General features: G+C 32.7%; 1 protein-coding gene across 5 annotated transcripts in view; it reads right to left on the bottom strand.

Annotated features, from left to right (window-relative positions):
• Positions 1 to 25075, bottom strand: part of NHSL1 (NHS like 1) — a 345331-nt gene that overhangs the window by 295251 nt on the left and 25005 nt on the right. For 2 of the 5 annotated variants that reach the window (XM_074309691.1, XM_074309696.1), the window contains exon 2: positions 20650 to 20831. The exons of 1 other annotated variant lie outside the window; for it this stretch is intronic. The gene's annotated coding sequence lies outside the window, so the exon portion shown is untranslated. The remainder of the gene's footprint in view (positions 1 to 20649; positions 20832 to 25075) is intronic. 2 more of the 5 variants (XM_074309692.1, XM_074309693.1) reach the window with 2 other exon arrangements.

Below are 25075 nucleotides of genomic sequence, written 5' to 3'. Positions count from 1 at the left end.
AATATAATAAAATATTGGTTTTATAGCACTCAAAAAATGCTCCTTATGTAGCAAATGGAATTATGTATTACCATAGACACCCCCCCCCCCAGAATAACTACAAATGACCCTGTCAAGACATATTATGAAGACTTAGCTCATTCCTCCAACACAGTAAGACCAACAATGATTTCTGGTGACTTCATTATGCTATTGTCTTTGGCCTGCTCCCTTTGTCATGGTGTCAAACCACTGTTTGTCTTTGCTGGTCTACAGGATCCTAACTTCTTAAGTCATCTATTTCAAGACCACTTTCTGATATCTCTGGCCCAATCTGCAATGTATAGTAGCCAGAACCTGATAAAAACAAGCTGATAGCTCATTTAGTCATGTGCCTTTACTATGTGTTCCCTGCCTGTACCTGAATGAGCAATTGGTTGGTTGATTATTCTCTATTCATGTCCACTATGCTCATTAAAGATATGCATATTTGTGGTAGAGTAAGCCTCTAGTATTATCAAGTACAAGAGAAGGGGAAGGAAGGTGCAATTTTAATGAAGCTTTTCTTACTATGCTACTTCATCAAATGTTTTTGCTTTGAATTACTTCTATTCTTTTGCTAGCTAAAGAAAAAGTAAACACATTGCTGGGAGCTCATGAGCTATGGTTTTGAGTATATGCAGTTGAGTATCTTGAATCTGAAACAGCTATCCTAGGGATCCCAAGAGGAATGGATATGAGGCAAGAGGGAGGACCAAGTTAAAGGTTTTGAGTTTTATTACTTGGGAGAATGAAGGTACTATTGAGAAAAATAGGGAAATCAGAGATATTACTATGGGAAGAAGAAATTGTTGTTATTTTTACTGCTCAAAGAGGGCCAACATGACATCACAATTTCAGGGTCAATGTACAGTGTGTCCAGATGTGGCTAATAAGACCTACCCAAAGTCAGAAAGCTCTACCACAGATCAAGCACAAATAGTTCATATGACCATTTGGGAGGGAGATGTCTTCATATTTACATATCTCATTTTTCTTTTGAGCTACTACTATTTAATTTTGATCACAAAACAGCACCTTCTTTGATATGGGAATGCTATGCTGAACAATTCTGTGCCAGTATCTCCATGATTCTTAATTGATGCCCAACTTCTTCAGAGAGACCTTGAGAATAGACTTGTATTGCTTCTGACAACCATGTGTGGTTCTGTGAATTCTCCATAAAATTGTCTTTTAGGCAAACAAATGTTTGGCATTCAAATAATGTGGGCAATGCATTGGAACTATGCTGTCTGGAGCAGAGTATGAATGCTTGGCAGTTAAGCTCAAGAAAGGACTTCAATGTCTAGGATTTTACCTTGCCAGGTGATGGTCAGACTCTTCCTAAGACAATTCAAATGGAAGAAGTTCAATTTTTTTGGTATGTGCTGATAAATTGTCCAGGTTTCACTGTCATACATCGAGGTCAGCAAAATGGCTCTAGATCTTTAGTTTAGTAAGTAGCCTGCTATCTCTTCTCTCTCCTACTTTGTTTTGGAATCTCCCAAACACTGAGCTAACTCTGCCAATGTGTGTTTAAACCAGGGCTGTTATTTAAATGCACTATCTGCTGAGTTTTCTTATAAATGATATTTGTTTTTAAAGGCTATTGGATATCTTGTTGTCCATAACCATATGCACATTCCATGTGCCAATGGTGAGTAAAATCATCTTCACAAAAGTTTTTATACATGTTTTTGGTTTTTGATTACAGAGTAGTATCCCTTCCTGAAATGCTAAACAGACCAGGATTAAATGAAGCAGGCAATTTTTAGGGCACCTTTTCTAATCCCTTATTCACATCAGGCAGCAAGCAGTGTAGTCCTTAAGATTAGACACCCAAGGGGCTGCTGAATCTCACTTATGCATCCAGGAAGAAGATAACACTATGGTCTGAGCTACTTATGTGTAGGGTTGTGATTTTGTATCTGCATCTGCCACAGGACTTCAAGATAGGTAAAATAGTAAATAAAATAGTTGTATGCTAAAATAATAAAACTAAAATTATTGAAAAGATAAAATAAAGAAGTAGTAAAATAGGAGCCTAACTTAAGTCAAGGCCACTTTCTGATAATTTCTGACCCAATCTGCAATATATATATATATATATATATATATATATATATATATATATATATATATATATATATATATATATATATATATATATATATATATATATATATACTAGCCAAAACATAATAAAAATAGGCTGACAGTTCATTTAGTCATGTGCCCTTTCTGTATGTGTTCCTTGCCTATACTTGATTGACTGTTTGGTTGATTATTCTCTATTCATGTGAACTATGTCCATTAAAGATATTCAGTAGAGTAAGGCTTTTGTATTATGAAGTACAAGACAGAGGGAAGGAGGGAAGAATTTTATTGTGGCTTTTCTTACTATGTTTTACTATAATAGTAAAATATTTTGACCTGTGCAAATTAAACTGAAGTAATGCAGAATTGCATGAAGTTGTCAGCTTCACACTCTCTTCCAGAATCATCAGGGTTCAGTAGTAAGATGAAAGTCAAGACCACTGGGGATGGCTCTTGATGCAGTAGCTGACCTTGGTATCTTCAGTGACTGAGCAAGTTCCACTCCATAGCACATGCTTCCATGGTTTTCATGGCCCACTGGAACAAATTGTTCTGATTAACTTTTTCTACTGGAGGGGGGAAATCTTTACATATTTGGGGTAGACACCTCACTCCACAACACGCTGACAAGGTTTAAAGTGTATCAACCCGGTTTAGCCCATCTGCTGAGAAAGTTTACTGGGATGTGGCCACTTCACATACGATAGCTTCTTGGAGCCACAGGTAAGAATTGGATAGCACGTAAATACCAAAAATAGATAAGTAGTCCTGCAAAGAGTTTAGTAAGTTCTCATACCAGAAGTAGTAGTCCTCCCTTGAATGCCCCAGATACTACTACTATAATAATAACAAAATAATGATAGCTAATTAAATTTACACATTCAGTGCCATCAAAAAAAGAAGCCACCAAAAAAGTTCTTTACCGAGATTTTTTTTAAAAATCATAATGAACTTCATCTAGAGGAACAAAAAGTCAAGAAAACAAAGAAAATAATTTTTTTAAAAGGTGGGAGAGGGTAGAATTAAAGAGACCTAAAAGGTAGATCCAGTGGGAAGAAATTATAAATAGTATATGTGAGATAAACATTGATCTGTTCAACAACAAATTGTGTTTTTTTTCCAAATTGTGTTTATCTAAATTTCAAATTGTGTATTTGTCATTTATGAACCTAGCCTAGGGCCAAAGCTTCATTGCTCAGAATTGTGAAGATATAATCTAGATTCCTTATTGAATTTGATCTTTTAAAGATAGAAATAGCAGTAGCATACTAGTGGTAACTTGATTCTAAATCTTTTCCTTTTCTTTCAGTTATGGTTTCAAGTGGAGAACCTTACTTAATTTAAATAATGTTTCATTTCTTAATGTTTCCATACCCTATTTTTGACATTATCTTCCATCTTCACATATCTATATATTCCAGGTCTTAGGAAATGATTAGGTTATTTCAGTAAGAAGAGACAAATTTACTTATTCACAAGAGGAATTTTTTCACCCTTTAAGTTTAAACTAATTTAAATTCCATGGAGTAAATTATACTTTTTATTGTCATTTTTTATCACTATTGGTAAAAGTTTAGCAGAAGAAGTAATTGAAGAATTATATAAAGTATATGTATTAAAATAAAATTATGTTAAATATATAGTACCAGGGCAGTGGAAGTGATTACAGTTATTAATGGAGCAATCAGAAAATTATAGATCATTATTTTTCAAGCCTTTCTTTTAGCTAATGTCATTCCACTTATGTAGAATAGTAAATAAATTTTTTCTAAAATAACATTTTCTAAAATTTATTTTAAAATAAAGTATAGAAATAGTTTGTTTTTCTACAAAATTCTTAGTATGAAACTGGAAGAATTCTGAAAGGAACTTAAAAGAGAGAAGAAAAATGGGGGAAGGAAATGAGAGTTTTGCAGGAGAATTTGGAAAAGGAAACAGAAATTGTCCAAAAAAACAATTCCTTAAAAAATAGATTTGGCGAAATGGCAAAAGAAAACAACTCCTCAAAAAACAGAGTTAGTGAAATGGAAAAAGAGAACAACTCCCTAAAAAATAAAATTGGTGAAATGGGGAAAAAAAAACATCCAATGAAGAAACCAAAATTCAATTGGCTAAATGCAAAAGAAGGTAAAAAATGCAAAACTGAAAATTCACTAAAATTACTTCTTCCTGATGATATCCTCAGTCACTGATAATTGACTATAGGTTCTAATTGATTCATAATCATGAAGTTAATTTTAATATTTGCAACATTCTTATGATAATAAGATTAATACTTATTTGAATAACTAATTTTCTTTTTCATGAACTAATTTTTACTTATAGGGTAGCTCTGAAAACAAACAACTTGCTATAGTTAGCAAAAAACATAATTATACTTTACTAAATGGTGCCTGATCCTTTGTCACTGTGAATTTCAAGAATTATAAGGACTCTCCCAAACTCTAGGGAAATGGCCAAGCTATTGTTGGAGGGAGGTGGGAAATTGTATCTAGTGAACATATAGATGATCTTAAATGTATGATTTTACACTAAAGAATCTTTATGTATATAAAACTTTTCAAAATTGAAAAGGAAAAATTGTGGAATGACATTAAAGTTCTGCTTAATTACCAGTATGTTTCTAAAATAACATCATTTGTCCAAATGCCATTTAACAAATCACTTAAAAGCCAGAGTCCTTGAAATTAATGGAAAAAAAAGTTAAATATAGAAAACACATTTCTATTTTTTTTTCAATCTTCTTTTCGACTGACGCTTTGAAACATATAACTTTACTTAATGGTTACTTCCAAGAAATATCTCTCTATCTATCCATCTATCTATCTATCTATCTATCTATCTATCTATCTATCTATCTATATGTGTGTGTATGTGTGTATGTGTGTATTTACTTATTTATAAAATATGATTTAAATTCATAACTATTGGAGAAGTGTTTAAAACAATTTTAAATAAAGTTCAATCAAAATCAAATGTGAAGAGATAGAAAAAGAGATTTCTTTCATAAGGACTATAGAATGCATAAAATATCTATAAATCTATTTACCAAGATAAATAAAGAAATTATAGGAACACAAATATAAAACATTCTTTATAGAAATAAAGACACAAATAATTGAAGATAGTAATTACTTATGTTCAGAATATTAATATAATAATTACAAAATAATGATACCTAAATTAATTTACACATTCAGTGCCATCAAAATAATAAGCCACCAAAAAAGCACTTTACAAAGATAGAAAAATCATAATGAACTTTATCTGGAGGAACAAAAAGTCAAGAAAGTTAAGAAAATAAAATTTTTTAAAAGGCAAGAGAGGGTAGAATTAAGAAGACCTAAGAGTACCAGATCTCAAACTGCCCTTCAAAGGTGTAATAACTATGTAGTATACTAAACAGAAAAGAAAATTATCCAAGCACCTTAATTTCCGGAGAAAAGTCATTATTCAACAAAAGTTGACAAGAAAACTAGAAAACAATCTGGCAGAAATTGGGTTAAGATCAATAATTCATACCACATACACAAAATATGCTCCAAATGACACATGTTCTAGATTTTAAAAGTTCATCTCCTAAGTTAGAGAGAAAATACCATTCACAAATTCTATTAGGGGAAGAATTATTTGCTAAATAAGACCAATAGATAAAATGGACAATTTACATAAGTTTGAAAAGTCTTTATTCAGAGAAAAGCAATGTATTTGGAAAGGTCACTAGAAAAGAAACTTTTGAAGCAAATTGTTCTTTTGATAAAGGTCTCATACTCAAATGAGGCTATGATGTCATAGATCTGAGAGTTTTCTCTGGTGTTAAAGACCATAACCCAGTCATGTCTGCCTGTCCTGTGTGAATGTTTTCTATATCCTCCTAAAAGTTCAACACAAGAGATTCATCCAGTGATCTGGAGTCCCTTTTCCTTTTTTCCCCCAACATCTTAAGGGTATCAATGAAGCATTTTATCTGTCACCTTTTGCTTTTGCCATATGACCAAACCATGTTTTCTTTATCAAAAAATTAATTACTAACTTTCTTTACTTTTTCTTCTTTGAAGTATCTCATTGGTTATACATTATAGCTTGCCTATATCCATTTCCATTGCTTTCTCTCTGAGCCCCTTCTTTAGTTATTTAATAGTAATAATGTTCTAGTTCTAAATGTTATGAAATGTGAATTGATATAATCATTCAATAAAGAAATTTGAAATTATACTCAGAAAAATCATAAAACTGTACATATGCTTTGAAGCAGCAATGCTCCTAGTAAACATATATCCTTAAGAGAACAAAGAAAGAGGGGAAAGAAATATGTAAAAAACCTTGTAATGGGAAATTTTCTTATAACAACAAATTGGAAATAGAGTGTCCATCAATAAGGAAATGAATGGTATATGACTATAATGGAATATTATTGTATCAGGAAAGATGAAGTAAAGGTTATATGTGAATTGTTACAGAATAGAGCGTAAACAGAACAATCAAAAAACTACAACGTTTTAAAAGAAAACAATTGTGAAGAAACTTAAAAATTATGATCAATGTAATAATTAATCATGACTCCAGAAAACTGAGATAAATAATTTTTCCCATCTTCTGAAAGAAAGGTGATGACTAGTGGTACAAAAGGAAGCATAAATTTTCAGACATGGTCAATGCAGACATTAGTTTTGCTTACTTTCTTATAAAGAAGAGTTCCGGGGGGTGGGGGGAAATATATAAGGTGGTAAGTAATGATAGTAATACAAATTAAATAGAGAAAAGAATGTCAATTAATATGCATAGTAAAGAGGAGAAGGAAGTTCTGAAGATAAGTGGTACAGTGTTAGAACAATCATTTTAAACTTAATATATGCTTTAAAAATTTTAGTTGTACCTAATAGAAATACATGGTATTAAGTAAAATTTTCTTTTTTTGGACTTCTTTGTTTAATGAAATGTTTATGCTTGCTGATGTTTGTCAAGTCCATAATAATAAAAATTAAAAGAATAATAAGGCTTACATTCTCCAATCGATACATGCTCAAAGAATATGAACAATTTTCAGATGAAGAAATTAAAACCATTTCTAGTCATATGAAAAAGTGCTCTAAATCACTATTGATCAGAGAAATGCAAATTAATACAACTCTGAGGTACCTCTACATACCTCTCAGATTGGCTAAGAAAAAAATAATGATGAATGTTGGAGGGAATATGGGAAAACTAAAACACTGCTACATTGTTGATGGAGTTGTCAACAGATTCAATTATTCTGGAGAGCAATTTGGAACTATGCATAAAGGGCTATCAAACTGTGCATATCCTTTGATCCAGCACTTCTACTAGGCTTGTATCCCAAAGAGATCATAAAGGAGGGAAAGGGACCCATATGTGCAAAAATGTTTGTGGCAGCCCTCTTTGTAGTGGCAAGAAAATGGAAACTGAACGGATGCCCATCAGTTGGAGAATGGCTGAATAAGTTATGGTATATGAATATTATGGAATTTAATTGTTATGTAAGAAATGATCAGCAGGATAATTTCAGAGAAACCTGGAGAGACTTATATGAACTGATGCTAATTATACATGGTAACAGCAAGATTATATGATGATCAATTCTGATGGACGTAGCTCTCTACAACAATGAGATTTCAGGCCAATTCCAATGGTCTTGTGATGGAGAGAGCCATCTGTAATCAGAGAGAGGCCAGTGGGAACTGAATATGTATTACAACATAGTATTTTCACTCTTTTTGTTGTTTGCTTGTATTTTGGTTTTCCCCCCTCATTTTTTTTCCTTTTTTATCTGATTTGTCTTGTATAGCATGTTATTTGTGGAAATATGTATAGAAGAATTGCACATGTTTAACATATATTGGATTACTTGCCTGCTAGGGAATGAGGGGAAGGGAGGGAAAAAAATTTGGAACATAAGGTTTTGCAAGGGTGAATGTTGAAAATTATCCATGCATATGTTTTGAAAATAAAACTTTAATTAAAAAATTAACTAAAAAAAGAATAATGAGGCATAGTTGCTATAAACATAGAGAAGAAAAATAAAATTTACAAATAAATGGGATAAGACAATAAAGGAGAAAAAGGGGTGTTCCAGCAGTTCTGGGTTCTAAGCCTAGCTCTCTGAATATCATTTTGATAATTAAATGGAGAAATCACATAACATCTATAGACTTCATTTTATAAATTAAGGGGAATAGACTAGGTAACCTCTAAGATCACATACTATGCTAAAATTATGTGCCATGTGAAATATAGGACAGATAACAACAGACAGGGAAAAAAAGGTCAGAGTTAAAAATAATCAAGTATGAAAAATTTTAAAAAGCATTCCTAAGTAGCATTTCAATATGTAAAAATTATGAAATATTCTCTGTCAAATCTGGCCTTACCCACAAGGAGAATGGACAGTATTTTATATAGCAATTAAAAGCCTCAATTTCCCTCCAAAGTCTCCCCTCTTGGTATGCCATAGCTACTTCCCTTCCTCTGAATGTGAAAATGATATTAGAACCATTTCTTGAGATAAATAACAAAGGTAAGGAGGGTACTGCCTCCAGAAGGCCATTGTTGAAATGCCTATATGTTGTGTGGAACGTGATGAAAAGCACTTGTAGAAACACAATTAGAATGAATTCTTGCTTGAGTATAGCTAACAATATAGCCTTGGAGGACAGAGATCTTGAGTTTGGGGGAATGATGCCAGATAAGGGTCAAGGAACACAAAATAGTATAGAGGGAAAAAATGCTTGAATCAGAGGAACTGGGTTCAAATATTCCCTTTCCAAGTTAATTTTTATATAAAATTTCCCCCTCTATAAAATGAAGTGGCTGAACTAGATTTGGAATTAGCAAACTACATATACCCCATGAATCAAATCTGGTTCATTGCCTGCTTTCATATAACTAGTAAATTATGAAAGACTTTTACATTTTAAAGTGAAATTTTATTGGAACATAGCCAAGCTCCTTCACTTACATATTGTCTGATTGTTTTCTTAGAGTTAAAGAGAAACTGAATGTATTATATTCATTGCTTCATACTGCTGTTAGATAGGTATACTACAAATCATAGCGATACTTGTTACATTCCGAATGCATTTATACTGTAAATTTTAAAATATTACCACTGTATAACCATCATGTCAAAAAGAAGAAAAGAGAAAAAAATGTCATTATTATTTTTTGAGACTGAATTTTTTTCTGAACAAGAAGAACCCTCAACTACTATAATCAAACACTTAATAGCTTTGGAAATTAGCTTTTGCTGAAGACTTGATACTATTTCTTAATGAATTCAACCTAAAATCACAAGGCAAAACAGTATTTACATATAAAACTCACATTACAGTAAAAATCAATTTAGTAACAAGTAGTGTTATTTGAATCACAAGTAATGTCAAGCTACTTTATATACTGTCTGTGGTATCAAAAGTTAAAACAAGAGCTCCGTTCCCATACAAATTTTTAGCAGATATATATTCCAAGCTCAAACTACCATTCCAGCAGCATTTTTCAGATGTTAATGCAAGTACAAAAGAATTTCCATATTTCAAAATCCATTTAACTATGCAATTGAGAACCTTTTACCTAACCTTCAGTTTTAAGTAATTAATCTGCAATGCAATGACATACCAAAAAAACAAATATCAAGATAAGAATCTACTATAAGAATTTTATAAATGCATTTATAAGCAATGAATATATTCAATTAAAATCATAAGAATGCATACCAAGATTTGGTAACACCTATCTGCATGAAATGATAAAGATTTTCATTCAAAGATGAAATGTAAAATTTTATTATGCATTTATATGAATAAATGAGCATTTTAGTCGATTTTGATAAGGAACACTAACTTTGAATCCTAATTAAGGCAAATGTAGTCCCCCAAAAGAATTTCATTCTTCATTAGTATGCCTGGTTGCAAAAATCATTCAATAAAAAATGTAACTCAATTACTAATAAAATAAAAATAACTCAATTATTATATTTTTAATTTTGTCAATAAAAATTTAGTGAAATTTTTTTCCCTCTTGTTATATAAGTACTTACATAATATTTTTGATTTCTGCCTCTTGGCCCACAAAGCCTAAAATATTTACTATCTGGACCTTTATAGAAAAAACTGATCTCTAGACCAGATTATCTCTAAGATCTTTTCCAAGATTATATATTTATATTTATACCTGCTTCATATTAAGGATATATATATATATATATATATATATATATATATATATGTATATATATATATATATATATATATGTAGGCTAATTCTAAAACAGAATTATGGCAGAGATAATAAGTAATTCTCTCAGTTTCCAGAAGCTCATATTTAGGAATCAATGTTTGGGACATTTTTGAAACAGAGCAAGACAGAGACATTTGCTAGGAAAAGAGAATTCATGGAATCATAAGGCCTTGTATGGTGAAAGATTTCTGCAGTGAGAGCATATAAGGATCACAGAAAATGTAGGATGATGATAATAAATATTGATATAGCACTCAGAATTAGGCATTCTGGGGGAATAGAAGAGAAAAGAAGAACAAGAAGGTATAAGGCAGGCAAACAAACTTAATTTTATCCAGAATTATCCCCATTACACATGAATTAATACTAAACTCAGTGTTTTAATAAACAACGATTAAAGCCTTTTTATTAAGGTAGTATTGTTTTTTCAGTTATGTCCAATTCTTTGTGAAATCTTTTGAGGGTTTCCTTGATAAAAAAAAATCCTGGAATGATTTGCCATTTCCTTTTCCAATTCATTTTACAGATAAGGAAATTGAGGCAAACTGGATTAAGTAAATTGCCAGGGATCACTGCTAGTGTCTGAAGTAACATTTGAACTCAGGTCTATTTGACTCCAGATTCAGCGCTTTATCTATTGTGCCACCTAGCTATAATATAAGGGTGCTACATCTAACAAATTTTTAAAGGGTTGCAGTTTGCCCATCCTCTCCAGGTTACATCCCTTGCATTTGCAGCTTGGGTCTCATGAGGATGACTATGTCAGTTTCAAGGGGAGTTCTGGATCAACATTACTAAATCCACAGTTCTGAAGTCCTCATCATTGTATGCCCTTCAATATTCAGTCAGTTGAAATGATAAGCTCAAAGCAAAGATAGTTTTTAAAAAGCTCAAATGGCTTAGTAAGAAGAGAATCTATAAATCATTCCCTGACTCTCCTTAATGTGAACAGATAGCATATTTACTAGGGTTCTTACCTCTTTGCAGCAACAGAGATTAATTTTTCCAAAAAGGAAATAAAGATGTACCTGGGACCTGATCAACTCCTGTCTCCCCTTGACAACTTACTGGTGTCTTAAAAGGTCTCCTACCATGAGGAGAACCTTCAATATGGTGGAAATTCAAAGATGACTTGAGTTGACTGCAATCCCATTTTCATATAGAGGTATCCAGAGAAGCTAAATGCCACTGTATCTTATTGTATATCTTTTCTATGTTAGGTCTAAATAAACCTTTTGTTAACTATTCAATGACTTACCAATATATCATTTCATCCCCAAATTTAAATTGAACTAACAACAGAATATATTGTCAGGATCACCCCTAACACCTCATAGGGCATACTCTCCTACAAATTATACAGAGTCCATGTGAAGCAACAGGGAACATGCTGCTAGCTCTTGAGGAAGAATAACTTTTCTTTTCTCTTTGGGTTTCTTCTACAATGCAGAGGAGTAAAGGTTAGAAGAGAAAGAGGATTCATCTCGCCTTCTTTTTCTTCTTATAATGATGTCTTTTGGTGGAGCAACTAATCCAATAAGAGATGCCACATCTAATAGAGAGCAACACTGGGCAGTCCAGATGAAGAATTAAATTGAGTTGTTGGAAACAACTTGCCCAAAAGACTTGCCCAACAGATGCTATGCCCAAGGAAAACATTGTGAAAATGTCATGATGAAAAATGAAATGAGCTATAGCTTTAAAAATGGAAGTTAAAAAAAATCAGGTGATAGTTTTAAGTATTTGAAGAATTAAACAGAAGACAGTGATCCACTCTTCTGCATTTTCATTTATGACACTGAAGGATTTTCTGAAGTACATTTTAGATTTTATGTATGTACATATAAAAAAGAAGTCTTTTAAAAATTACATATTATCAGTATAATATAGTCTATAAATATAATCTACTAATTATTCCATGTAAAAAGTCTCCCTCACTACATGTGTACAATCTAATGTGTATTTTACTTTTTTTTTCATTTTTGCTACTTCTTTTTAAAAAGTTATTTATTTCTTCTTTTTCAAAGTGTCAGAACTGAATGTATTCTATTTTATAGGAAAAATTATCTAATATCATTTCATTATTTAAAAGGAGATTTAAAGTCTATGTTATTTTAGCATTCTCTGTGGCTTCTTCACTATATTTTCCTTTAAAGTCCATCCTTCTTCCTACTATCCCTTTTTCTCTTGAGAATATCATCACTCTTAGTTTACACCTTTGGAGTCACCACTACTCTTTTTAAATTTTTAAAAAAATAATAACTCTTCACTTTCAAAAAACATGCAAAGATAGTTTTCAACATTTACCTTTGCAAAACTTTGTGTTTTAAATTTTTCTCCCTCCCTCCACCTCCTCCCCTAGACAGCAAGTAATCCAATATATGTTAAACATGTACGATTCTTCTGTAATATTTCCACATCATACTGCACAAAAAAAATAAGATCAAAAAGGAAAAAAAAAGTGAGAAAGAAAACAAAAAGCAAGCAAACAACTACAAAAAGGTGAAAGTATTATGTTGTGATCCACATTTAGTCCTGATATGCCTCTTTCTGAATGCGGATGGTTGTCTCCATCACATTTGTCACCACTACTCATTATACAACCTCATCTCACATATCCAATTAGTTGTAAGGTCTTGTTGATGCTACCTCCAAAACATTTCTCACATCCATTCCCTTCTCTCCACTCAGAAACTACCTAATTCATTCAAACTCTCATCACCTCTCACATGGACTACTGAAATAAGATCTTAATTGATCTTCTGCCTCAATTCTCTCCTCTATAATACTGAACTAAAAAATAGATGGCACAGAAGGTGTAAGAAGATTGAAACAATTGGAGGGGTCTGTTTTGTAAAGGTCTTTGAATACCAGAGCATTTTGTATTTGATCCTAGAGGCAATAGGGAACCATTGGAGTTTCAGTAAGGATGTGATGGGACCTGTGCTTTAGGAAAATCATTTTAGTGGTCTAGAGTGGAGAGTCTCACCATTAGGCTACTAAAATAGGGTAAGCATGAGATGATAAGGGCCTAGAGGGGTTGCAGTGTCAGAGGAAAGAAGTGTTTTCATGAGACATTGCAAAGATGAAATCGACAGGTCTTGGCAAAAAGATTTGATGTAGGAGGTAGTGAAGAGTCAAGACTGCCAGGTACTGAGAAGATGGTAGGCAAGGTAGGAGATGGGGAAATTTAGGGAGAAAGGGGAGAGCTGTATCCTAAAAATTTAGAGATAAGAGAATATCAAGAGAGTGATAATGTCAGAAATTGCAAAGAGGTCAAGGAGAATGAATATTGAGAAAAGGTCATTGGATTCAGAGGAAAGTGAGAAGAGGAAAAGTGGAAACACCAATTGTAAAAAGACTTTTCAGGGAGTTTAGCAACTAAGGGCTGAAGAGATAGGAAGGACCTGTTCAGAGTTAGAATGTTTTAGTTTTTCAGGATGGGGCAGGAAGGAATGTTTGTTGTAGAAGAAAAGGAGCTAGGAAAGAGAGAAAGATTGAAAATGAATGAAAGAGTGGAGATGACAAAGAATTATCTCTTGGAGGAGATGAGATGGAAAAGGATGTCTTGGACAAGTAGAAAGGTTAGCCTTGGTAAAGAAAAAGGCCACTTTAACAAGTGAAACTAAAGTGAAGGACAGTGGCAGAAGGTATCTGAATAATAGGAGATGAGGAAGAGGAGAGAAGAAGAAGTTCAGAGCAAATGGCCTGAGTTTTTTCTTTTAAATGTGAGACAAGGATCTCCGTTGAGAGGGTGGAAGGAAGAGGCTTTGGTTAGCTGCATGGGAATGTTGAAGGGGGATGAAAAGGTTGGGAAGAGATTTGAGACTGCATAACAGTTGAGATTGTATAACAAATGATTGATAGGATATGTTTTTTTTTTTTTTTAAAGATTCTAGGTTCCTTTGTCTTAATCAACAATACTTTTCTACCAATTTCCATTAGAATGGAAAACACATTTTTAAAAACATAATTTAACTTAATTATAAACTACTATCAGCTTTGCATAAAGGCATACCTAGCAAATTCCTAAAGAACATAGAACCTGGGTGTTCTATTGTGGAATTATAGTGTAGATGATGGGTGAGTGAATAACAGTCTCTGGGACCTTATATAAACTTCTTTGGAATACATCTGAAGCAATGCAAGGAAAATACATCCCAAGAATAATAATGTCCCTTTTTTTCCCCTAGAAATAGGCAAAAGATATATCAGAATAAGTTTTTTTTTTCTGTGTACTTTTTATGATTAATGAAAAAATATAAACTTAACTAAATTTGAAATACCTGCCTCTCAAAAAAATTGATTTGCATAGGAAATTAACAACTACATGTGAATTTAAAATAATTGTGACAACTTATTTTTAGCTTTTAGTTAGGGAAAACATATGAGCTTATGAAAAATTCTATCAAGTGGTAAGCTTTTCATTCATATAATTTATATAACCAGAAGCACAAATATAGATACAAAGTCACTTTCATACATACAAACCCACATTCACAAACATATAAATACCAAGTATGTTCATTGCTAGATTTCTAGATTATTAATCTATGCATTTGCTGCACCATTTACAGTCTTTTAATGATCCTTGATGACCAATAATTGGGATTGAATCCAGAAGCTATAAATTTAAAGGGTACCGTGTATGAAACTTAAATAAGAACGAGAGAGACAATATTTATTATAGCTTTAAAATAAAAATTTTAGCAGGTCAAACAATAAATCATTGAGGTCTCTACTTAACCTTATGCAGAATTCTTACAGTATTATTGTTGTTGTTTGTCCTTGTTCTCAAAGAGGACTTTGTTATCAGGGATGTCAGGACATGCATATGAACTGGATATAAGTGAGGAAGGGTTGTGCAAAATCACCAGCCTTACATTATCCCCCAGAACCATCTGGGTTCAGTATTCAGATATAGATCAGGACCAGTGGAGATGGCTCTGAATGCAAAAGACGACCTAGATCTATTACACTAAGATCTTCAACGGGTCTCAGTTTGAGGCAACACCTAATTTAGTCTAGTTAAGAAAGAAAGAAAGCAAAGAATCGTCCTTTTTTACCTATTAAAAAAAATGTAATCCACCTGGGAGGGGAAGATTCTTAGTTTCTGCCAAAACAGAAACAATGTCCTGGCTCAGAATCCCTCACAATGAATGTAAATAGCAATTGTTTCTATTTTAGCAAGAAACCGTTCTCATAAAAATATGGGAATAGATGATCAGTAAAAGGAACAGTGAAAATGTTTCAGAATACTGTAAATAAAATAGAACAAGGAACTAGAATATCAATATGGAACTCATTTTTAAAATCTAAATTTTCTTAAATCTTAATGAGTCAGTGAGAGAAGTCTCAAGTCTAGAGCCAGGAGAAAATAAGCAGTGCCCAGATGATAGATTAAGAATAAAATTTTGTTGTGGTTGAGTCATGTCCAACTCTTCTTGGCAAAAATGCTGGATTAGTTTGCCATATCCTTCAGTGACAAACAGATTAAGTGACTTTGCTACCCTCACTCAGCCAGTATGTGTTTGAGGTAAGATTTGAACTCATCTTCTGACTCCAAGCCCCATCCTCTAATCATTGAGCCATCTGGCTGTCTAAAAGTAAAATAGGTAATTCCAATTTGTAAAAAGCAAATTCTTGACTAGCACTAATCTAGGTAGACAGCAGAAACCCAAGGATGGTGTTCAGATTAATCCAAAGTATCCTTCATACTTACTTCCCTTTGCCTTCCCATTAGGGAGATCAAAGATAAATAGATAAACTTGCTCTCTTTTTTAACTGGCTTTACTTTTTTTATAGCAATAGTTTCTACTTCACTTAATTTCTTTCATAAATATATAGATAGATAGATAGATATGTGGCTGTGGGTGTGGATATTACCCACATATATGTATGTATGTATGTACATATATATATATATGTATTGTCTTTATATGTGTGTATATCTATATAAGCATAATATATACATACATACACACACAGAGACACACACACACACAAAAACCTTTTTAAATCCTTTTTATCCTCTTCTCATCCCTTATTTTGCCTAAGTTTTTCAGGAAAATCTCTCACCCCCCTGTATTTTTCATTTCATTTTTGAATGCAAAAATTACTCTAATCCTGACTGATAAACATAAGGATAATGCCAATGACACACTTATATCAAGGCGAAAGAAAGCCATATCTTTTGAAGTGAAATTAGACCTAAAAAAGAACCATGTTTTCAATCACTGAAGCTCTAGATTGTGCCTGGAGTTACTTTCCTAATTTGCACAGAAGTTTCCAGCTCCTCCCTTACTATCCTCAAATTAAAACTGCTTTTCTTTAAACGTCAGTTATTTTTAAAAATTATATATGTCTTAACTGTCGTATTGTTCTTGGACTTCAAAAGTTACAATCATTGCAACACTTAAAAATGATTAATCATTGAAAATGTGTAATTTTTTTTTTACATTATGAGTTAAATAGTATCAGCTCCAAATTTTATCAGATGGTTGGAGAATTTGACAACTTTTATAAAAATGTTTCTAATGCAAAATGCATTTTGAATTTAAAAATCAAAAAATACCTCCAAGTATACTTTTCATTATAGATAGTCTGGGATTTTGTTCATCTAGAAATTATCAAAAGGATGCCTTTCTAAAATATTTTTCAGGGAATCTAGTTTTTTGGTTATGCTAAGCTAGAAGTTTAGAGCATTCAAAATTCTAATGGAGATGTAATAAATACTAACAATAAATTCATGTATCTTTCATTTTGCAGTTTCATTTTAAACTGTGGTCATTAGCTATAGAAAAGTATCCATTTTTTTTTTTACAGTAGTAGATTTACATTTTTTCTGACATGATGAATAAAGTAACATGCTCTTAAAAGTAGACTATGAAATTATACTGCCATCTGGAGATCAGAAATAGATATGACTAATGCTCTACCTTATAGTCTCTAATAAGCAAGTTAAGAAAATCTAAGTAGCAAAACAATGTTTTTCTTTAGTGGGTTTGTCTCTGATGTCCCTTTCTGAGCTTACCTTTCACTTCACAGTTTTTCTCCTTTGCCTCCGAAATACTAAAGGCCTTTATACTATTGGGATTTCTAAAGTTCCCTAACCAGCTCTGACTTGTTTTCTTCCACAACTCTCCTTTCCTCAATTTCTCATAATTCTGGATCTTTCCTTTGTCTTTTTAGTGAAAGATAAGTTCCAGATCATAAGATCATAGACCTAGAGTTGGAGAGGACCTCAGAGGCCATGTAGTACAACTCTCTCATTTTACAGATGAGGAAACTAAAGTCCAGAAAGATTAAATGACTTGCCCAAAGTAACACCAGTAATAAGCATCATATTTATTATATTTATTTGAATATATCTTTGCCTCCTCTTCTATATTTAAATCTCCTTCAGGGCAGATACTATGTCTAACTTCATTTTGAACCTAGTAAAGCATTTTGTGCAAAAGGTATTTAATATCTTTTGCATTGAAAAATTTAATTGAATGTTATTGATGTAATTAATGACCACATTCTATCATTTATGACCTTATATAAATGATTCCTTCATTTCTATCTCCTAATTACCTACCATCTTTCTTTAAAAGTTTATTCTGCAATGCAATTTAAGATAATTCTGAGGTACCACTACACACCTGTCAGATTGGCTAGAATGACAGGGAAAGATAAAGCGCAATGTTGGAGGGGATGTGGGAAAACTGGGACACTGATACATTGTTGGTGGAATTGTGAATACATCCAGCCATTTTGGAGAGCAATTTGGAACTATGCTCAAAAAGTTATCAAATTGTGCATACCCTTTGACCCCACAGTGTTACTACTGGGCTTATATCCCAAAGAGATCTTAAAGAAGGGAAAGGGACCTATAGAATGTACAAGAATGTTTGTGGCAGCCCTCTTTGTAGTGGCCAGAAACTGGAAACTGAGTGCATGCCCATCAATTGGAGAATAGCTGAATAAATTGTGGTATGTGAATATTATGGAATATTATTGTTCTGTAAGAAAAAAGTTGACATGCTCCATCATTTCCGGAACAAATTAACTATTCTTAGTTTTAAATAGGGACCTGAACTAAACTCTAAGCCAAAATCTGGAACAGTCTGAGTTGCTGATTAACAAATTAAAAGACTCAGATATCATTTTTACATCTATCCAAGTCTGTTTCTTCATTTGTAAAATTAAGAAATTAGATTAATTTCTGAGATTCCTTCCAGAGTTAAAACTCTTATCTAAAGATAAAAGTGAACTATCTGCAATGCACTGTTCAACGTTTTATAGGAAATACAAATAAATTGTAGACATGAAATCTGCCCTCTAAGAACCTTAATTCTAGGTAAGAAAATGAGACACAAATTAGGAGTTAAATAATACCATAAAAATAAATAATTTAATAGTAGTAGTTAGGGAAAACTTCACAAAAGCAAGCTCTTAAAGATTTTACATAGGAAGAGAAAAAATAAACCTTCTGTCATGCACAAAAAAATCTATTAAATCAGTTTCAGCTGAAATGGCATGTGCATGCACAAGCACACACACACACACACACATACACACACACACACACACACACACACAATTTTTGTTTTTTTGTGAGGCAGTTGGGGTTAAGTGACTTGCCCAGGGTTTGAGGCTGGATTTTGAACTCTGGTGCTCCTGACTTCAGGGCCCATGATCTATCCCCTGCACCATCTAATTGCCCAGACACATTGAATTTAATGGTCTAAATCTAATTCTATTATCTTCCCAGCATCATCTGCTTTTTTTTTTTTTTTTTTGGATATTATCACTGACATATTTATCTTGTTAATGGATTCTCATGGCCAAAGGATTTACTACCAAGTGATCAATCTATTAATGATAAGCCTCTCTTAACATACAAAGCCTGGTCCTCAAAAAGCACATCATCAAAATTCATGTTAGTATGCATACATGATGCTGAAAAGCAATTAATATGAAAAGGCATGATGTATCCCAAAGTTGGGTTCAAATTTTTCTTCTTGCAACTCTTTTTTTTGCCAGAGAAATTTTACATGACTCCAGGTATATAAGTATATAAAATGGTTGTACAAACCAAACCTTTACTGATAACAAATTATAATTTTGACCCCCACATTTAGTTATAAGACCCCTTATGAAGTCGTGAATCAGAGTTTAAGAAACTGGGCTTTAGGCAAATAGCTCCTCAGTTGGTACTTTAACTTAATTATCATTAGCTTCAGTTTACCTCTCTTCAGAGATATAATTAGTTTTGGATTAGTCAGTATTACACAAAGCAGTGACTACTGGCTAAAAAAATTTTCCTGGCTTGTGTACCTGAGTTCTTAGGAATTCTTTGGGAAGTTGTGGTAACACTCAATTGGTCCTTTCAAGCAATGAGCTTTGTTTATTTGTTAACACAGTCCATGTTATATTTATGGAATATTCTTAGTAAAAGAATAATATTGGTCAGCCCAGTGAAAGTACTTCTGATGAAATGCCCTAAATAAAAGGAAGCAACTTTTATTATCCTAATGGTGATAAAATGCTGTTTGGGAATTCTCTGTTGATCAAGTTGAATATTTGAATGTCATAAGCAAATCAACAAGAAGATATGCAATAAGGATTGAATATATATTGCAAATTCTCTAATTTATTTGCCCAATACACTAGATCATTTGAATAACATTATTGAAACTAGAAGGTAGAAAATAGATATGAAATGAAATAGCTTATCTAAGATGTATATATTAATAATTTTCATCAATGATGATAATAAATCTACCACATTTAGATTCTATCACTTTAGTTCTTGATATATGGAAAGAAATATCAATAGCATTTAATATGAACTGGGGAAGAGTATCTGTAACTAACCATAAGAAAGAATTCATATTGTAGTCAATATGATTCCTCAGGGCGTCATTGTTTACAATCTCTCAAAGAGGGAAAGAATCCAAAAGAAAGATAACAATTTGTACTTTTACAACAACAACAGAACTAAACCAAAAAAACATCAGCAACCACTGTTCCAAATGCCTATATATTCCTCTAAAATCTTGATGACATTGGTTAATGAATATTCAAATATAACCTTTATGAAAAGGTTAAAAAGAAATAAGACAAGATTTTGTGGGTGATTTTAAAGTGCATCAAAAATTTACCGAGGGGGTAAGAATATAGGATATCACTGTGTTTACTGGCTATTGATTTCAAAATCGCAATTGATTTAGAACAACTAAAGTCTAAAAATCAATATCAAGCAAGATATAAAACAGAAAAAAACATACTCACTTGAGTTGTTCATTAATAATGTTGTGGATGTCCTGTGAGAAGTTCACATAAAATGGGGATTCCCTATAAATGGTGAAATTTTCCAGAATCAGAAGGCATTTTTCTTGTAATATTGAGTCCCAGGGCACCTTTTCAATGACATCCATGTTCACCCCCAAAAAAGACTGGCCTAGCCATCTTTACTGAAAAAACAAAAATATATTGTCAAGTTTATGGTATGCATTTGGACAAGCAACTCATTGCAATAGTCCAATATGCATAACTTGTACAAATGCTGTGGATGGACAGTGAGATTAATGCAAAATTTAGTGGAAGGAAGAAATTGAGCTGGATCATATTGGAAAACTGCCCAACACTTTCAGTGATCAAAATATGTTACAAAAGTTCATTTTAAAAATAATATTTTCACAATGATGATTGGGAATGATGTAACACTATGATCTCAAAAGAACCAAAATTTTGGTCACTCAAAGGACTATGAAAAGAGAAAATGTGGATATAAGTATGTTGAAGAATAGTAGCATAATTCTTATTCTTCCTTTTATTCAGGGAAAAACTTGGAAGATGATAGCAATTCAAGCAACCCTCTAGACTTATAATACTACCCTTAGTTCTTTCTCCCTACCTCACAAGGAAAAAAAAAAACTCTAGACTTATAATACTACTCTTAGTTCTTTCTCCCTACCTCACAAGGAAAAAAAAAAACTCAGGTTGATAGATGATCCAGAAAAAATTCCTATCTTTCCATTATGGTCTACAGGTTCCAGGATTCACAGGATCATTATAGAGAATGATTCAGGAAGATTTTCTGCATCATGACTCCTTTTTGTACTATTCTTTTTCCCCCTTCATATCTTTACCACTTGGCATTTCTGACTCTCCATTATACTGTGCCTCTCATCTAATACTGGTTCTTTAGTATTCACATGATTTCTTATAAGTGCTAGATTACTGAGGCTTCCCTTAAGGGAAGAGATTCAATGTGAACCTTAGCTCTCTTCTAACCCCAACCTCTCTTCAGCTTTTTGGAAACTTCAGTTTGAATGTAGCCCTTTTTAAAAGCCAAATCCAAAATTATTACTGATATATAAATTTGATATGAATTTTCTCATCAATGTGATTGATGTTAACAAGCAATAAGTGCCCATGATAAGACAAGATTATATATTGTCATGAGTTTACCTTTTCCATGAGTTTCCAAATATAATCAGTAGACAATACAGAGGAGCAAGGGCGTTTATCTACTTTTCTTGGGGCATACCTGGACATATCTGCCATATGGATTTGTTATATTTCCTTAGTAATTTTTTTTCTTGAGACAGCAAAGGCTTTTTCCTTTTTGTCTTTGTATCTTTAGGACTTAACACAATGCTTACTTATGTTATTCACTTCACTTTTGTTGAGGTGAATGTATAGACCATACTCATAAAGACTTTGTAGAGATAAGAAAGCAGGTACATAAATTAACAATTACTCATATATTCCTAGTTATGCTAGCTCTGATCTTTTCCATTCTTTTGGAATCTTCCCTTTTGAAATACCTTAAGAAATTCTCTCTGAATGTCTTAAGTGTCATGCTACCTATAGCATAAATTTCTCCTCTGTGTATTTGGATAGATAGTTACTCTTCTGGATTTTATCTCCAAATAGGAAGTGGAATTTAAAAGTCATAAACAATATAGTTTCTGAAGAGAACAGATTATGATATAAAAAGTGAGGCTCCAGTTATTTTAAATAAAAACATTTCTTGAAATATTTAATCAGAACTGAGTGTGGACCTTTCCTATATACTTCCTTGAATCAATTGAAGTCCAAGAGGAGAAGACCACTTGGTTCGTAGGCTAATTATTGTAACAAACTATAAAAATGTTGGCAAATGCATTTGACTGTCCTTTGACCCAGCAGTGCTACTACTGGACTTATATCCCAAGGAAATACTAAAGAAGGGAAAGGAACCTGTATGTGCCAAAATGTTTGTGGCAGCCCTTTTTGTAGTGGCTAGAAACTGGAAAATGAATGGATGCCCATTAATTGGAGAATGGTTGGGTAAATTATGGTATATGAATGTTATGGAATATTATTGTTCTGTAAGAAATGACCAGCAGGAGGAATACAGAGAGGCTTGGAGAGACATCAACTGATGCTGAGTGAAATGAGCAGAACTAGGAGATCATTATACACTTCAACAATGATACTGTATGAGGATGTATTCTGATGGAAGTGGATATCTTCAACATAGGGAAGAGCTAATCCAATCCCAATTGATCAATGATGGACAGAATCAGCTACATCCAGAAAAGGAATACTGGGAAATGAGTGTAAATTGTGAGCATTATTATTATTTTTTTCTTCCCAGATTATTTTTACCTTCCGAATACAATTCTTCCTTTGCAACAATAACAACAAAATGCGGTTCTGCACATATATATTGTACCTAGGATATACTATAAGATATTTAATATGTATGGGAATGCCTGCCATCTAGGGGAGGGCGTGGGGGGAAGGAGGGGAACAATTCGGAACAGAAGGGAGTACAAGGGATAATGTTGTAAAAAAAAAAAAAAAAAAAGAATTACCTATGCATAAGTACTGTCAAAAAATGTTATAATTATAAAAATTAATTTTAAAAAAGGGGAAAAAAAGAAAGCTCTTGTCTTCGAAATTTTATATAAAAATAATCTCTGTATAAGCCTAGTTGGTTTCATGTTATACACTGCAGGGATTCATTCCCTCATATTATACTGGTAGGTGTCATAGCTTGTTTATCTTTTCAAAGAAACACACAATAACAGTTCAAAAATTGCCTCAGAAGCCATCTAGTCTCACCAATGGCTACCCAAATTTGATTGAAATCTCTAGCTAGAGAGATCACTGCCTCAAGACATTATCTTTTCTGCTTTTGGATAATTCTACTTGATAGTTTTTCCTTACATTCCATCAAAATCTACTTCTTTGCAATTTCTACTTGAATCTCCTAGTTCTTTCTACCCCTCAGGGTCAAGTACAAGGTACCAAATACGCTTAATTGATTTGTTGTTAGTTGTTTTCACTTGTGTCTGACTTCTTGATTCTATTTGGGGTTTTTTGAGGGAAGACTTTAGGGTGGTTTGCCATTTTCTTCTCCAACTCATTTTACTGATGAGGAAACTGAGGCAAATATGATCAAGTGACTAGCCCAGGATCATATATCTAGTAAGTGTCTGAAATCAGATTTGAATTCAGGAAGATGAGTCTTCCTGACTCCAGATCCTGATCTCCACTGGGTCACCTTCACTCGATAGCTTTACTCCCCCCAAGCTAAGTTTTCTCTAAGAACATCATTCCCACCTTCTTCAATTATTACTCACATAACATAATCTTGAGGCTCTTCACTATCTTGGTTTTTCAACTCTGTCAATCTTTGTCAATCTTTCTTAAAGCATTGTACCCAGAATTAAAGATTATCCTCCAGATGTGATCAGACCAGAGAATGATATAGCAAGACTATCATCTCCCCAATCCTAGATACTCTGCCTTTATTAATATACCTAAGATTTGAATTAGATTTATTGGCAGCCATATCACACTGGTGACATGTGATTTTTAAAAAGCAACCCCCCAACTAGATATTTTAATAACTAATAATTTTTAATAATAATTAACTAAAACAAATTATTAAAACACATCTTCAAAGATGAGTTTTTAAATCCAATTGTGGGCCTTTATTAAACTTATTAGTTTAAGGCAATTGTTGTGTCATTTTGTATGTCATTTTGATTCCTGTGATCCAGTATATTAGATATCTAGCCTTTTTACTTTTGGGTTATCTGAAAATTTGGTAAGCATTTACTCTTGTCATTGATTTAAAAATTTTTTTAAAGCCCACATTATTAAGGACAGATTTCTGAGAGCTTGCCAGTTCAATGGTAGAATTTTGCGACATCATTTAGATATAGATTAACACTCATCTTTGTGCTTTTGGGAGAAAAGGAGGAGAGAAGGTTCCCTTCTAACATGGTTATCACTACTTTTGAATACAAATGCCTACTGTTGGTGTTACATTTCAAAGTAATTGGATGATAAGAAATCCAAGCACTGATACCAAATATAAACTATTAAATGGCCAAAGTTTAGTTACAGAGAGGGAGACAGCATGCAATTCAACAAACATTTATTAAATATCTATTAGAGCACTGTGCTGGGGACACAAAAAAGACCAAAAAAACAAAACAAAACAAAACAAACAAACAAACAAACAAAAAAACCCAGAACTACAAAAAAATCCATACAAGCCCTGTTCTCAATAAGTTAGAAATCTTCAGAATGAAGAGGGAGTGAAGACAGGGGAAGAGGGAGTAACAGCAACATTTTGTGTATTTACGCAAATAAGATTAAAAAAAAAAAGTACAATCTACTGGAAAGGAGTAAAGAATAACATTTTGTGAAC

This window comes from Sminthopsis crassicaudata, chromosome 4 (genome assembly GCF_048593235.1).
Source record: "Sminthopsis crassicaudata isolate SCR6 chromosome 4, ASM4859323v1, whole genome shotgun sequence".
Classification (NCBI taxonomy): domain Eukaryota; kingdom Metazoa; phylum Chordata; class Mammalia; order Dasyuromorphia; family Dasyuridae; genus Sminthopsis; species Sminthopsis crassicaudata.
This window is presented reverse-complemented; position numbering and strand designations above follow the sequence as displayed.